The 14,447-nt window shown below is 48.2% G+C and overlaps 2 long non-coding RNA genes across 2 annotated transcripts; both read left to right on the top strand.

Annotated features, from left to right (window-relative positions):
• The first annotated feature begins 1,415 nt into the window (after positions 1-1,415).
• Positions 1,416-4,002, top strand: LOC143837001 (uncharacterized). Its single transcript, XR_013230886.1, has 3 exons — positions 1,416-1,498; positions 3,575-3,658; positions 3,933-4,002. It is a non-coding gene; the product is annotated as an uncharacterized LOC143837001 (long non-coding RNA).
• A 5,223-nt stretch (positions 4,003-9,225) lies between these two features.
• LOC143836999 (uncharacterized) lies at positions 9,226-13,032 on the top strand. The gene is made up of 4 exons (XR_013230884.1): positions 9,226-9,253; positions 10,255-10,338; positions 11,293-11,388; positions 12,932-13,032. It is a non-coding gene; the product is annotated as an uncharacterized LOC143836999 (long non-coding RNA).
• Positions 13,033-14,447: the final 1,415 nt, after the last annotated feature.

Genomic DNA, 14,447 nt, shown 5'->3' with positions numbered 1-14,447 from the left:
CATACAATCAAACGACAGCTCACATTAGGCAGCTGGATGGGTCTCTCCGTTGCAACGAATCTACCTAGATTCGTTGCTATGGGTCTGTTTTGTTTTTGTTTTTTTAAAAACCTTTCTTAAAGGGAAAGGGGCTGTTTGGGAGCATGCTAACGGCTGCCCATTGGCTGCTTGACGGCCAGGGGCGGGACGAGCTTGGCAATAGCGCTTCCTTTCTAGCGATTTCTGCCGAGACCGGAAGCCTGTGGGAAACGCTAAAAAACGCAACTGATTCCACTACAAAGGCAGGTATGCAAAACGACGAATTCCACTATTTTAAATGGCAATTTTTCATTCCGCAAACAATTTGCAACAAAGATCCCCGTGCGAAAAGGCCCTTAGTTCTCTCCCCATACCTAGTGGCTCAGAGCCACTCATATGGGTCAACCCCACCCTAGACACTCTGGAGTCTGTGAAGGCCCTTTTCCTCCTGATGCCCAGGAACCAAGGTCTCAGAATGTCCCCTGAAATTTCCCCTTCTCAGGATTTTCTGGGGCAGAATCAAACAGTTCTAATCCTGTTATAAACAGGTCTAAAAGACAAGATCTGAGCACTCTTGTAATTGATTCCACGTTTAATCTTTCAGAATCGCCCAAAAGAGTTTACCTCAGGTCAAACTAAACATGCCCAGGGCCAGAGAATGCAAGAAAAAATCAAAGCATTCAAATCAGTGGTGATATTTCTGAATTTCTTTTTGAAACAGAGACACAACTTGCTTGAATAGCCATGTACAAATGCCCCAAAGCCAGGAATTGTTTTCCCCCAGCCCCCAATAGTTGTTGGCGATTGGTTAGCGATACTGTAGAAATAAACTAGAGAAATTGTCAAAGGTTTTCACGGTCAGAGTCAGCTGGGTGTTGTGGGTTTTCCAGGCTCTGGGGCCGTGGCCTGGTCGCTTTAGTCCCTGATGTTTTCTCACTGTTCCAACAGAAAAGTCCCCATCTGGAGGTGCCCTACCTCTGACGATGCCATCCACAGTTACTGCTGTCAGGGATTAAAACTACCGGAACAAAAAGACTCTGGCTCTTGTTGAGGCCAGCCAAATATCTCTGGGGAAAGGAACCACTAGCCTGTTAGTATTAGCTGAGCACAAGGCTCTTCTGGGATGTACTCAGAGAGATGGTCCTATAGGACAGGGTCAGCCATAGCTTCCCACACAAAGGGATTGGGGCCAGTGCTGGGAATCTCTAGACCTCTGGCTTAAGAAAGGTCCCCGTCAGCCTTCTGTGTGGAAGAATGGCTGCAGAAGTGGAGCTGACAATACAGAATTGGATGAGAAATCCACGTTCCCACCCAGTTAAGGGATCTTGACATGTTGTTGATTGGGTATGGCTGTTGGGAGTGCCATGTCTGGAGTGGCCAACCATTTTTTCCCTTGTACCAGGACCCTTGGTTTATTCCAAAAACTGGAAGGATAACAGAGGCAGACCTTTTAAAAAGGAGGAATGCTCTCTCTGCTCAGGTAGGTCTTCTCAAATTATGATGTTTCCTAAAAAGTAGGAGGAAGAATCAGCCGTTGTAGAGTCAGATTTGTGTGCATAGTAGAACCTTGTTTCCACTGACATTTAGCTGGGCAATGATTCCTGAATTGCCAAGATTCACGCACACTCACTCACAAACTTGTATTCTGCAGCAAAATCAGGACTGAGGTATGTGCAGCTTTCAGAGTCCACTGCCGTCTCTGGCAAATCAGGGATCAGGGATAGAAATGAATAAAATGAAACCTCTGTCTGCCTCATGGGAAAAGCGTCTGCTGCCAGCCAGAGTAGACAGTGCCCAACTAAATGACAGATCCGTGTTCTCACCTGGCGAGGGCATCTGGCCCTGATCAGGACTGCATGGAGTGTTTGGGAGTTCTGTACAAGGAGTCCAGAATTCTTTTCTGTGTAGCAGAACTCCTGGGCCGTACCACAACCCGAAAGAAAGAGAACAGAAGAAGGTGCTTTACGGAGAACGGATGCCATTATTAAGTGTTCCAAATGAATCTGGAATCCTCACAATCAGTGTCTCCTGGTGCCTCCGTCTCCATGTGGATGCATTTAAACCCCTTCACAGGAGGAGAAAGAGACCTCTATTGACCTACCAGGAGCAGAAGTTCCCCTGGGGAATGAGAAAGGCTCAGGAGAAGGACAAAGCCAGGCCTCCAGACAGACACCATTTTTATGTGCAGAAAACAGGGAGAGGGACTGAGAGAGGCCACGAGGCCTGGGGGTGATGCCTATAAATCCCTCCAAGGAGTTGGCCTCCCGTCATTAATATAAAGAGAATGACCACTCAATGTTCCCATCAAAGCACCCTCCGTCCCCTCCCTCCCTAGCAGAGAGAAGCTAAAGAGTTCTACTTCTTTTTAATGCAAAACTGATTCTTTTAAAATGTCTAAAATGTTTAGATTGTTGTTTTCTCACAGGATATGTTGTAAGCTGCCCTGAGCCCTCCCAGAAGGGTTGCATGCAAATCTGACAATAGATAATTAAAATGATAATTAGGGTGGGGGGATATTGGGAACCAGAAAACTCAGACTTCAGTGGCACCATCTGGAACATCCCTGGGGAAGGAGGGCAAGCAAGATCTGAAGAGGGCAATCTCTCTAGGGAAGAAAATAAAAGCACAATCCATGCTTTGATGTGGGGTTACTGCGAGAAGCTTGGACTTGCAGGAGAGCATTAGGGGCTGGAATAAGACATGACAAGGGTATAAACAAGGCCACAGCTTTCTTACCTCCCCATGGGAGTGTTGGCACCGCATGGGAGTGGGAGCCTGACCTAGCACTTATCGGACTGCACCAAACCCACGGAGTCCAGAGGCACCAGGGGACACACCCCATTCCCAGACGGGAGAGCAGAGGCTCTTACTACTGAATTCTCCCTTATGGGAAGTGACCTATGTAGGGAAGCCAGCAGGCCCCCACCTTATTTGGCTGCCCCATGGCAGGCTGGCAACGAGTCTCTGGCTCCCAGCAGGGCCAGCCACGCTTGTTCATAGGCCGTCTCTTACGGAGGCCCCGAACCCCAAGGAGTCCCGTCACACAGCAACAGGCTCCATCCCATGTGGAGCCCAAAATTACGATGAAATATTAGCCATGCAACATCTACCTCAGACACAGCCTCAGGGCTGCTTATGTATCACATAAGGTGGGAAGGAGGGAAGCCGCCCTGCGGCGTGCTGGGCAAAGGGACCACGACTCACGTGCATAGCACGTTATAGGCTCTGCATGTCCTGCCTCCCTCCTTTATGCTGGGTGCAGCTTGCACCCCACATGGCTCCTGGGGCAGTCACGTTTGCCACCAGCCCACCCTCCAGTACATCAACTGGCAGCTCCACTGATGCCTTGCAATGCATTATACATTTTAGGATTCATGTCCTTTCCCTTCTGCAGTGTATGTTCTCCGTTCTCCCCTGAGAGCCCAGCTGTCAGACAGAGAGGACAATCCCGAGCTAGCAGACAGAGCCCTGTTCCAACCTGGCTGAGGGCACCCTGGCCTGTTCCTGCTGGGATGGGATGCTTGGCCCTAAAATGGCCAATGCTTTTTCTCATTAGCAGAAGACTTGGGGCTTTCCACAACTTGAAAATAAGAAGACCGAGGAAGATGTCTTCCAAAGAGGAAACACCAGGTTTGCCCAGGTGTGTATTAAATAATAATGTTCCATTCAAACTGGCAGCTCCACTGATGCCTTGCAACGCATTATACATTCTGGGATTCATGCCCTTTCCCTTCTGCTGTGTATGTTGTCCGTTCTCCCCTGAGAGCCCAGCTGTCAGACAGAGAGGACAATCCTGAGCTAGAAGACAGAGCCCTGTTCCAACCTGGCTGAGGGCACCCTGGCCTGTTCCTGTTGGGGGGGGGATGCTTGGGAAATCCACCCCAAGATTGGCCAATGCTTTTTCTCATTAGCAGAAGCCTTGGGGCACCCCACAAGTTGAAAGAAAGAGGACCGAGGAAGATGTCTTCCAAAGAGGAGACACCAGGTTTGCCCAGGTTTGTATTAAATAATAATGACGTTCCATTCAAACTGGCAGCTCCACTGATGCCTTGCAATGCATTATACATTCTGGGATTCATGGCCTTTCCCTTCTGCTGTGTATGTTGTCCGTTCTCCCCTGAGAGCCCAGCTGTCAGACAGAGAGGACAATCCTGAGCTAGAAGACAGAGCCCTGTTCCAACCTGGCTGAGGGCACCCTGGCCTGTTCCTGTTGGGGGGGGGGATGCTTGGGAAATCCACCCCAAGATTGGCCAATGCTTTTTCTCATTAGCAGAAGCCTTGGGGCACCCCACAAGTTGAAAGAAAGAGGACCGAGGAAGATGTCTTCCAAAGAGGAGACACCAGGTTTGCCCAGGTTTGTATTATAAAATTATTATGTTCCATTTAAACTGGCAGCTTAATTGATGCCGTGCAACACATTATACATTCTGGGATTCAGGCCCTTCTCCCTCTGCAATGCAGGTTCTCTGACCTCTCTGGTTCGGGACTTCCAATCATCTCCCCTAGTTGGGAAGCAGTCTTCTTTCACAGATCAGGCACAATCCAAGAGGTGCTGAGCCTGGTGCTGGCTGGGGGTGTTAAAAGGCCAATGGCTGCTTGGAAGAGACCTTTTGTTCCTCTCTGGCTGTGGCCTCCCACTGCTGACCACTGCTAGGATCCAAAATACAGGCAGACCACACAGTTCTGGCTGGCTAGCCCTTCCCTAGTTAAGGGTTCCCAGAAATCTGGTGCAGGAAATATGTTTGTCTTCCTTCAATGCTGGAGTATGGCTGCTGGGCAGAAAAGACTATATGGAGGTAGAAGATAGATTCATATTCTCACCGGGCTGAGGGCACCTTGACATGTTCATGATGGGAATTGGTGTTTGTGAGTTCCATACCTGGAGTGACCAATATTTTTTCTCTCTGCACCAGCAACCGTGGATTGCGCCACAATTTGATAGGAAAAAAGCAGGGGATGAAAGAAAGTACTCCATCTATGGACAGGTAGAGCTTCTAAAATTATTATTATCTTTCTTCCAAAACAGGAAGAAGAGTCAGCAACATTGGGGTTAAATTTTTGTGCTCAGGAGAACCTCAGTTTTGGTTCTACTTCTGCGGCAGATCAGTCTTTATTCTGGGGCCTGATTGGGATCAGGACTCAGAAATGTGCCTGATTTCGGGTGCCCTCTGACAGCCGTGGCAAACACACTGGATGCCTAGTCTGGACAAAACAGGAAACATGGATAAACTCCAGTTAGAAGAATGTATGAACATTGTGGCAAGCGTAGCTCTTCCAAAAGTCTGGAGAGAGCCAGCAGGTGTCATCCCAAACTCAGAAGGAGAGAACCAGGGGAGAGAAAATCTGCTGCCGCTCAAACAACACAACTCTCTGACTAGTATAGATCCAAATGAATCTCAAAGCAGCACAATCTGCACAGCCTGGAGCATCAGTTTCCTGTGAATGAAGAAGAGAGTTGGTATTTATACCCTCCTTTTTGCTCCCTGAAGGAGTCCCAGAGCCGCTTACAATCTCCTTCCCTTCCTCTCTCCTCCACAAAGAATAGATTCTTGTAGTTAGCCGAGTAAGTCACAAACAGCAGAATTGAGGCCTGTAGCACCTTTAAGACCCACAAAGAATTATTCAAGGCGTGAGCTTTCATGTGCAGGCACATTTCCTCTGACCAAATGGAACAAGAATCATGAGAATTCAGATATATAGAAAAGGTAAATAAGTGGCAAATCAGTAAACTGTGTCAGAGTATCCACTTTATGCCATAGGATAATTCTTTGCTCAAACAGCTAATCAGTCCTCTTGAGTTCAGTTGTAGTTCACAAAAACAAGGGAGAAATTAAACTGTCCATGTTAGGAATTAATAGCAGACTCTTTCCCAGTTGTAAAAGGAAATACTTAAAAGAGACTAGTTGTTTGCCACAACTAAATCTGGGGTGTGAAAGGGGTTTGTCTGCCTTGGGTGCTGGGGCCCAGCTGCCAGACAGAGAGGACAATATTGAGCTAGAAGACAGAGCCCTGTTCCAACCTGGCTGAGGGCACCCTGGCCTGTTCCTGCTGGGGTGGGAAGCTTGGGAAAGCCACCCCTAAATTGTCCAATGGTTTTTCTCATTAGCAGAAAACCTGGGGAATCCCACAACGTGAAAATAAGAAGACCGAGGAAGATATCTTCCAAAGAGGAAACACCAGGTTTATCCAGGTGTGTATTAAATAATAATTACATTCCATTCAAACTGGCAGCTCCACTGGTGCCTTGCAACACATTATACATTCTGGGATTCAGGCCCTTTACCCTCTGCAATGCAGGTTCTCTGACCTCTCTGGTTCGGGACTTCCAATCATCTCCCCTAGTTGGGTAGCAATCTTGGGTAGGAACATACACAGTCCAAGAGGTGCTGAGCCTGGTGCTGGCTGGGGGTGTTAAAAGGCCAACGACTGCTTGGAAGAGACCCTTTGTTCCTCTCTGGCTGTGGCCTCCCACTGCTGACCACTGCTAGGATCCAGAACACAGGCAGACCACACAGTTCCGGCTGGCTGCCAGTTGGCTGGTCAGCCCTTCCTTAGTTAAAGGTTCCCAGAAATCTGGTGCAGGAAAGATGTTTGTCTGCCTTCAATGCTGGAGTCTGGCTGCTGGGCAGAAAAGACAATAAGGAGGTAGAAGATAGATTCATATTCTCACCGGGCTGAGGGCACCTTGACATGTTCATGATGGGAATTGTCGTTTGTGAATTCCATACCTGGAGTGACCAAGAATTTTTTCTCTGCACCAGAAACCGTGGATTGCACCACAGGTTGAAAAGAAAAAAGCAGGGGATGAAAGAAAGTACACCATCTATGGACAGGTAGAAAGGAAGTACACCATCTATGGACAGGTAGATCTTCTAAAATTATTATTATCTTTCTTGTAAAACAGGAGGAAGAGCCAGCATCATTGGGGTTAAATTTTTGTGCTCAGGAGAACCTCATTTTCGGTTCTACTTCTGCGGGAGGTCACTCCTAAAATGCCAGGATGCCACCCAGCCAGTCTTTATTCTGGGGTCTGATTTGGATCAGGACTCAGAAATGTGCCTGATTTTGGGTGCACTCTGACAGCCGTGGCAAACACACTGGATGCCTAGTCTGAGCAAAACAGGAAACATGGTTAAACTACAGTTAGAAGAAAAAGTCTGGAGAGAGCCAGCAGGTGTCATCCCAAACTCAGAAGGAGAGAACCAGGGGAGAGAAAATCTGCTGTCATTCGAACAACACTTATAGATACAAATGAATCTCAAAACAGCACCACCTGCACAGCCTGTAGCCTCAGTTTCCCTGTTAGTCTCGAGCATCAGAATGGAGTCCTAAGAACCTTTAAGATCCACAAAGATTTATTCCAGGCCTGAGCTCTCATATGCAGGCACACTTCCTCAGGCAAAATGGAACAAGAATCATGAGAATTCAGATATATAGAAAAGGTAAATAAGTGGCAAATCAGTAAACTGTGTCATAGTATCCACATTATGCCATAGGAGACTTCTTTGCTCAAACAGCTAATCAGTCCTCTTGAGTTCAGTTGTAGTTCACAAAAACACGGGAGAAATTAAACAGTCCATGTTAGGAATTAATAGCAGACTCTTTCCCAGTTGTAAAAGGAAATACTTAAAAGAGACTAGTTGTTTCCCCCAACTAAATCTGGGGCGTGAAAGGGGTTTGTCAGCTGCCAGACAGAGAGGACAATATTGAGCTAGAAGACAGAGCCCTGTTCCAACCTGGCTGAGGGCACCCTGGCCTGTTCCGGCTGGGATGGGATGCTTGGGAAAGCCACCCCTAAAACGACCAATGCTTTTTCCATTAGAAGAAGGCTTGGGGCCCCCCAAAATTTGAAAAAAAGAAGACCAAGGAAGATGTCTTCCAGAGAGGAAACACCAGGTTTGCCCAGGTGTGTATTATAAAATTATTATGTTCCATTCAAACTGGCAGCTTCATTGATGCCGTGCAACACATTACACATTCTAGGATTCAGGCCCTTTGCCTTCTGGTATGTAGGTTCTCTTTTCTCTCTGGTTTGGTTCTTCCAATAATCTCCCCTAGTTGGGTCGCAGTCTTCTTTCACAGAACAGGCACGATCCAAGAGGTGCTGATCCTGGTGCTGGCTGGGGGTGTTAAAAGGCCAACGGCTGCTTGGAAGAGACCCTTTGTTCCTTCCTGGCTGTGGCCTCCCACTGCTGACCACTGCTAGGATCCAGAATACAGGCAGACCACACAGTTCCGGCTGGCTGCCAGTAGGCTGGTCTGCCCTTCCCTAGTTAAAGGTTCCCAGAAATCTGGTGCAAGAAAGATGTTTGTCTTCCTTCAATGCTGGAGGCTGGGTGCTGGGCAGAAAAGACTATATGGAGGTAGAAGATAGATTCATATTCTCAACGGGCCGAGAGCATCTTGACATGTTCATGATGGGAATTGGTGTTTGTGAGTTCCATACCTGGAGTGACCAAGAATTTTTTCTCTCTGCACCAGAAACCGTGGATTGCACCACAGGTTGAAAAGAAAAAAGCAGGGGATGAAAGAAAGTACACCATCTATGGACAGGTAGATCTTCTAAAATTATTATTATCTTTCTTGTGAAACAGGAGGAAAAGTCAGCATCATTGGGGTTAAATTTTTGTGCTCAGGAGAACCTCATTTTCGGTTCTACTTCTGCGGCAGTAGATATGCCAGGATCCCACCCACCCAGTCTTTATTCTGGGGCCTGATTGGGATCAGGACTCAGAAATGTGCCTGATTTTGGGTGCCCTCTGACAGCCATGGCAAACATATCTTTCTTGGAAAAAAGGAGGAAGAGTCTGCAACATTGAGGTTAAATTTTTGTGCTCAGGAGAACCACATTTTCGGTTCTACCTCAGCGGCAGGCCATTCCTAAAATGGCAGGATCCCACCCAGCCAGTCGTTATTCTGGGGCCTGATTTGGATCAGGACTCAGAAATGTGCCTGATTTCAGGGGCCTGCTGACAGCCCTGGCAAACCCACTGGATACCTAGTCTGGAGAAGACAGGAAACATGGCTGCTGGGCAGAAAAGGCATACTGAGCTAGGAGTCAGAGCCATATCCTGACATGGCTGAGGGCATCTTGAAATGTTCATGATGGGAATTTGTGTTTGCGAGTTCCATACCTGGAGTGATCAAGAATTTTTTCTCTCTGCACCAGAAACCGTGGATTCCACCACAAAGAAAATATTCCGGGGATGAAAGAAAGAACAACATCTATGGACAGGTAAATCTTCTAAAATTATTATTAGTTTTCTTGTAAAAAAGGAAGAAGAGTCAGAATATCGGGGTGCAATTTTTGTTCTCAGGAGATTTTTGGTTCTACTTTGACAGCAGGTCATTCCTAAAATGCCAGGATCCCACCCAGTCTTTATTCTGGGGCCTGATTTGGATCAGGAAACAGAAATGTGCCTAATTTCAGGGGCCCACTAACACCCCTGGCAAACACACTGGATGCCTAGTCTGGACAAAATAGGAAACATGGATAAATAAGAGTTAGAAGAGTGTATGAACATTGTGGTAAGGGTAGCTCTTCCAAAAGTCTGGAGACAGCCAGCGGGTGTCATCCCAAACTCAAAATGATAGAACCAGGAGAGTGAAAATCGGCTGCCACTCAAACGACACAAGTCTCTGACACGTAGAGATCCAAAGCAGCACAATCGGTACAGCCTGGAGCCTCAGTTACCCTGTGAAGGAAGAATTAATAGCAGGCACTTTCCCAGTTGCAAAAAGAAATAATTAAAGAGACTAGTTGTTTGCCCCTTCCGTCTCTGCCCAAGCAGGCAAGTTACAAGCTGTGCTGGCAAGGTCTCTTGTCCTGGGACCAGAGAGTTAGATTTGTATTGCATCCTACTAACGTCACATGACAGCCACATTGTCCTGAATAAAACAAAATAAAAGGGAGAGGGGATTGTAAGGAATGTGGATATAAGAGAAGAAGAAGAAGAAAAAGAAAAAGAGTTGGTTATTATATGCCACTTTTCTCTCGCCGAAGGAGTCTCAAAGCCGCTTACAATCACATTCCCATAACTTTCCCACAACAGGGAAGGGGTGAAAGGGGTTTGCCTGCCATGGGTGCTGGGGCCCAGCTGCCAGACAGAGAGGACGATCTTGAGCTAGAAGACAGAGCCCTGTTCCAACCTGGCTGAGGGCACCCTGGCCTGTTCCTGCTGGGACGGGATGCTTGGGAAATCCACCCCTAGAATGGCCCATGCTTTTTCTCATTAGCAGAATCCTTGGGGCATCCCACAAGTTAAAAAGAAGAAAACCAAGAAAGATGCCTTCGAAGAAAGAAAGATCATGTTTGCCGAGGTGTGTCGTCTAAAATTATTATTTTCCATTCAAAGCGGGAGGAAAAATCAGCAGGGGTGGGATGGAATTTGTTCCCGTAGTCAAACCTTGTTTTCAGTAACGTTTAGAAGGGTGATGATTCCAGAATCGTCCAGGTATTTGCCTTTTCTTTGGAGGTCTGATTTCAATCAGAATGGAGCCATGTGCCTGATTTCGGGCCCCCTCACAACCCTGGGAAGCAGGTTGGATGGCCAGTCTTGGCACAGCACGGAACATAAACACATGTATGAAAACAGGGGCACAGGTAGCTCTTGCAAAACTCTTGGGAAAGCCAGTGTAGGTCAACCCAAACAAGGAATAACACAACCAAGAGTGCGACCATCTGTTCCCCCTGTAACAACATCACTATCTTACACTGTGTTTTAATAGTAGAGCAGATTGAATTTCGGAACAGCACAACCTACACCTCCTGGTGCCTCAGTATCCATGTAAACACGCTTAGACTCATTCAGGGGAGAGAAAATACCCATTCACAGACCAGGACAGTCTGAAGAATGACAAGAACCAGGGAGGATGACCAAGCTAGGCCTTCAGAGAGACACAATTTCAGTGGGGAGAAAACAGGGCAAGGGATGGAGAAGGGGTCAGGGGGGAACCAGGGTCCAGAACATGGAGACTTCTCAATGGCAACTGAAGCACTTGGGTCACCAGTGGCGAAAGAGAACATGCAAGATCCACCTTGCGTCTGGCAAACTATGCATGAAGAAAGTAAAAGAACAAAGAGCACTCTGTGGTTTGTGTGGGGTGACTGAAGAAGTGTTACACATTCTAGGAAGCAGACTTTTCAGAACTTTCCCTGAGGGCTACTTCTCAGAAGTTTTTAGGCCCTTGGTAAAAAGTGATAAAACTGTTTCAAATGTGTATAGAAGTCAGGATCTGAATGCTCTAATTCCTGACCCATGACAACTCTTTCAGATTCAGGAGCGACAAACAATGGAGAAGCTGGAGCGTCAAAAGAGGATGAAAGAGGGCCAGCAACTTCTGGAAAGACTCAGGGAATCTGATTTATTGGTAACTTCTACAAAGTTCCTTTTGGGCGCAGAGATATCAAAAGCAGGAATCAAAGCCTACAGAAGCCTCCAATCCGGCCACTGATTTCCCATAAGCCATGGGAGGTGGCCGTGGTTGGGGACCGGTAGTTGGGAGATAGATTAAACCAGTGGTTCTCAACCTGGGGGAAGGGACCCCTTTGTGGGTCAAACAACCCTTTCACAGGGGCCGCGGCAGGGCAAGCCACTTGGCCGGGGGGGGGGAGGGGCTGGCACTGTTGCCACTCCTCCTGCAGTCGCCCACGCTCGGCCACCAACCATTCCAGGAGATCCAGGTTGCGGCACAGCTCGGCGGGGCAAGAGGCAGAACTGAACTGAGAAACCCTGGGAAAAACCCAAATTTATATACCATCATGAACAATGGATCTTCACGGCATCAGTCACTTTCGATTTAATTTCTGTGAAAGAACCCTTGCATAATTTAATGTTTGGGGCTCACCACAACAGGAGGAACTGTATTAAAGGGTCGCGGCATTAGGCCGGTTGAGAACCACTGGATTAAACAGAGTTTCCTAAGGAATTTGAGGAGCTCCCGGGTGTGGAAATGTCCAACTGAACAGGGGCTGGTGCCTCAGAGTCCCGTTATCTGAGCGTCTTCCTGCTGCAAAGAAGTCACTCCGTTATCAAGGATCAGACCTCTCAAGGGACTGGGGATAGGAAGGACTAGACCGTCAAAGGCAGTCAGGCTAGAAATTCATCATGGCAATAGTTTATTCAGGATGAAATACAGACCACGGTTAACCTAAAAAACCCTATAACCTAGGACTAGAGAGGTAGGAGCTGTCAGAGTGGGTAAGATGTTTTTTTTTAGTAGGGTGACCAGACTCTGTTGTGGAGGGGCAGGCTAGCCTGACCTCATCTGACCTCTAAAGCACAGCCCTGATTAGGATCCAGATGGGAGACTTCCTAGGAAGGCCAGGGGCTCTGCACAGAGGCAGGCAGCGGCATCCTGCAGGGGGTGGCCAAGCTGAGGCTCTCCACATGTCTATGGACTACGATTACCATGAGCCCCTACCATGCACTCCATGGACATCCAGAGAGCCAGAGGTTGCCGCCCCCACCCTCCGGGGATGAATGCTACCTTGATTGTTGGGAGAAAAGGGCTTTGTGGTTTCTCCTAGTCTCAGACTTGAAAGGGGGCCTCTCTCTATGAGAGAGTTCTAGGGATAGACAGGCCATTCCCCGAAGACCCTTCTGCCTCCACTTGATGGCTCTCCCTCTGAAGGAGAGCAGGTTTCTCAACCAGGTTTCAGGAAACCCTGGGGTCTCATGACAGGCCTCGGAGGGATTCCAAAATGAGTGGGAGTTACCTTATTTGTGTTCCATTTTTAAACATGCTAAATATTCATGGGGTGAGACCCATATCAGGGGCCAAGAGTTCCAGAATTCGGCCACTGGCAAGACAGCTGAAATGGTCTACAGGCTGGTCATTGAAGGAATCACACTGAGGGAACAAGACTCCAAAGACTCCATTCCCGACCACAAGTGGAAACTTTCTTTCACAGATTGATCAACTGTGGCCCAGTCTACCCAAGCCCAGATTTGAAGGAAAAAGATTTCCATCACTATTGGAGGACACTCCAGGGCCAAGGAGCCAACCTGTGGATGTGGGTAACACCTCGAAAGATCCCCCATTCCACACATGTAGATCTTCTGAAATTATTACGTTCCTTTGAAAACCGGGGGAAGAATTGGGAGCAGACAGGTTGAATTTGTGTTTGGAGTAGTCCAAAGACTCTGTTCCTGACCACAAGTGGAAACTTTCCTTCACAGATTGATCAACTGTGGCCCGATCCACCCAGGCCCATATTAGAAGCAGATAGACGGACTCCATCACCATCGGAGGCTACTCCAGGGCCAAGCAGCCAACATGTGGATGTGGGTAACACCTCGAAAGATCCCCCATTCCACATACATAGATCTTCTGAAATTATTACGTTCCTTTGAAAGCCGGGGGAAGAATTGGGAGCAGACGGGTTGAATTTGTCTTTGGAGTAGTCCAAAGACTCCGTTCCCAACCACAAGTGGAAACTTTCCTTCACAGATTGATCAACTGTGGCCCGATCCACCCAGGCCCAAATTAGAAGCAGATGGAAGGACTCCATCACCATCGGAGGACACTCCAGGGCCAAGCAGCCAACATGTGGATGTGGGTAACACCTTGAAAGATCCCCCATTCCTTAGAGTAAACAAACCAAGGACCCAGGTTCAAACAGAACCTGCATCCATAATGGATGGTTATTTGGGTCAAAGGGATACTACTAGGCAGTGTTTTCCCCTGATTGTCACCTCACCTATTCAAACCAAATCTAAGGGCCAAACTAGGGCTGACATTTGCACAGACTGCTGGGAGCTTGCCATCCCCTTCCCATCCTCTCCCCAAAACAGAAACCCTGTGAGGTAGGTAGGGCTGAGCGAGCCCTGTGAAAACAGCTCTGACAGCACTGTGACTACCCCAAGGACACCCAGTATGTGGAAGAGCAGTGAGGAATCAATCCCAGCAATTAGAGGGCACCGTTCTTAATCTTGACACAAAGATGGCTTAGGGGAGCCCCCCCCCCCGCCGCCCTTTCCCACTAAGGATTCTCTCCTGTCTCCAGTCACTGGTATAGTCTAAGGTTGTGTGCCACATTCGGGCTCCCCCCCCCCAAGGATTCCATCTGTTCTCTATTAGAACAGCTCTGTGATAGGACTGTGACTAGCCAAAGGAGACCCTCCTGGCTGCGTGTGGAGGAGGAGTGAAGGTAGGGTACTGGAGAGAAGGGCAGCCAGACCGCACAGGCAGCCACGACCCCACTCACCTTGGCAGAGATGTCTGGCTGTGGCTCATTGAATTTAAGGCTGTGCCCTGAAGGGTCCCTGTCATGGTGGCCATGTGGGCCCCCCCCCGGGCTTCCAAGAGAGGGTCTCCAGGGCCATCCTTGGGCTCAGCCACAGGGGGTGCAGCTGCCCTTAACAGAGGTCGGTGACTGATAGGATCGCTGGGTTCAACTACTTGAAAGGGAGACATGTTGAAGGAGG

This window comes from Paroedura picta, chromosome 5, assembly GCF_049243985.1.
Source record: "Paroedura picta isolate Pp20150507F chromosome 5, Ppicta_v3.0, whole genome shotgun sequence".
Taxonomy (NCBI): domain Eukaryota; kingdom Metazoa; phylum Chordata; class Lepidosauria; order Squamata; family Gekkonidae; genus Paroedura; species Paroedura picta.
Note: the sequence above shows the minus strand (reverse complement) of the source record. Positions and strands in the feature narration are given on the sequence as shown.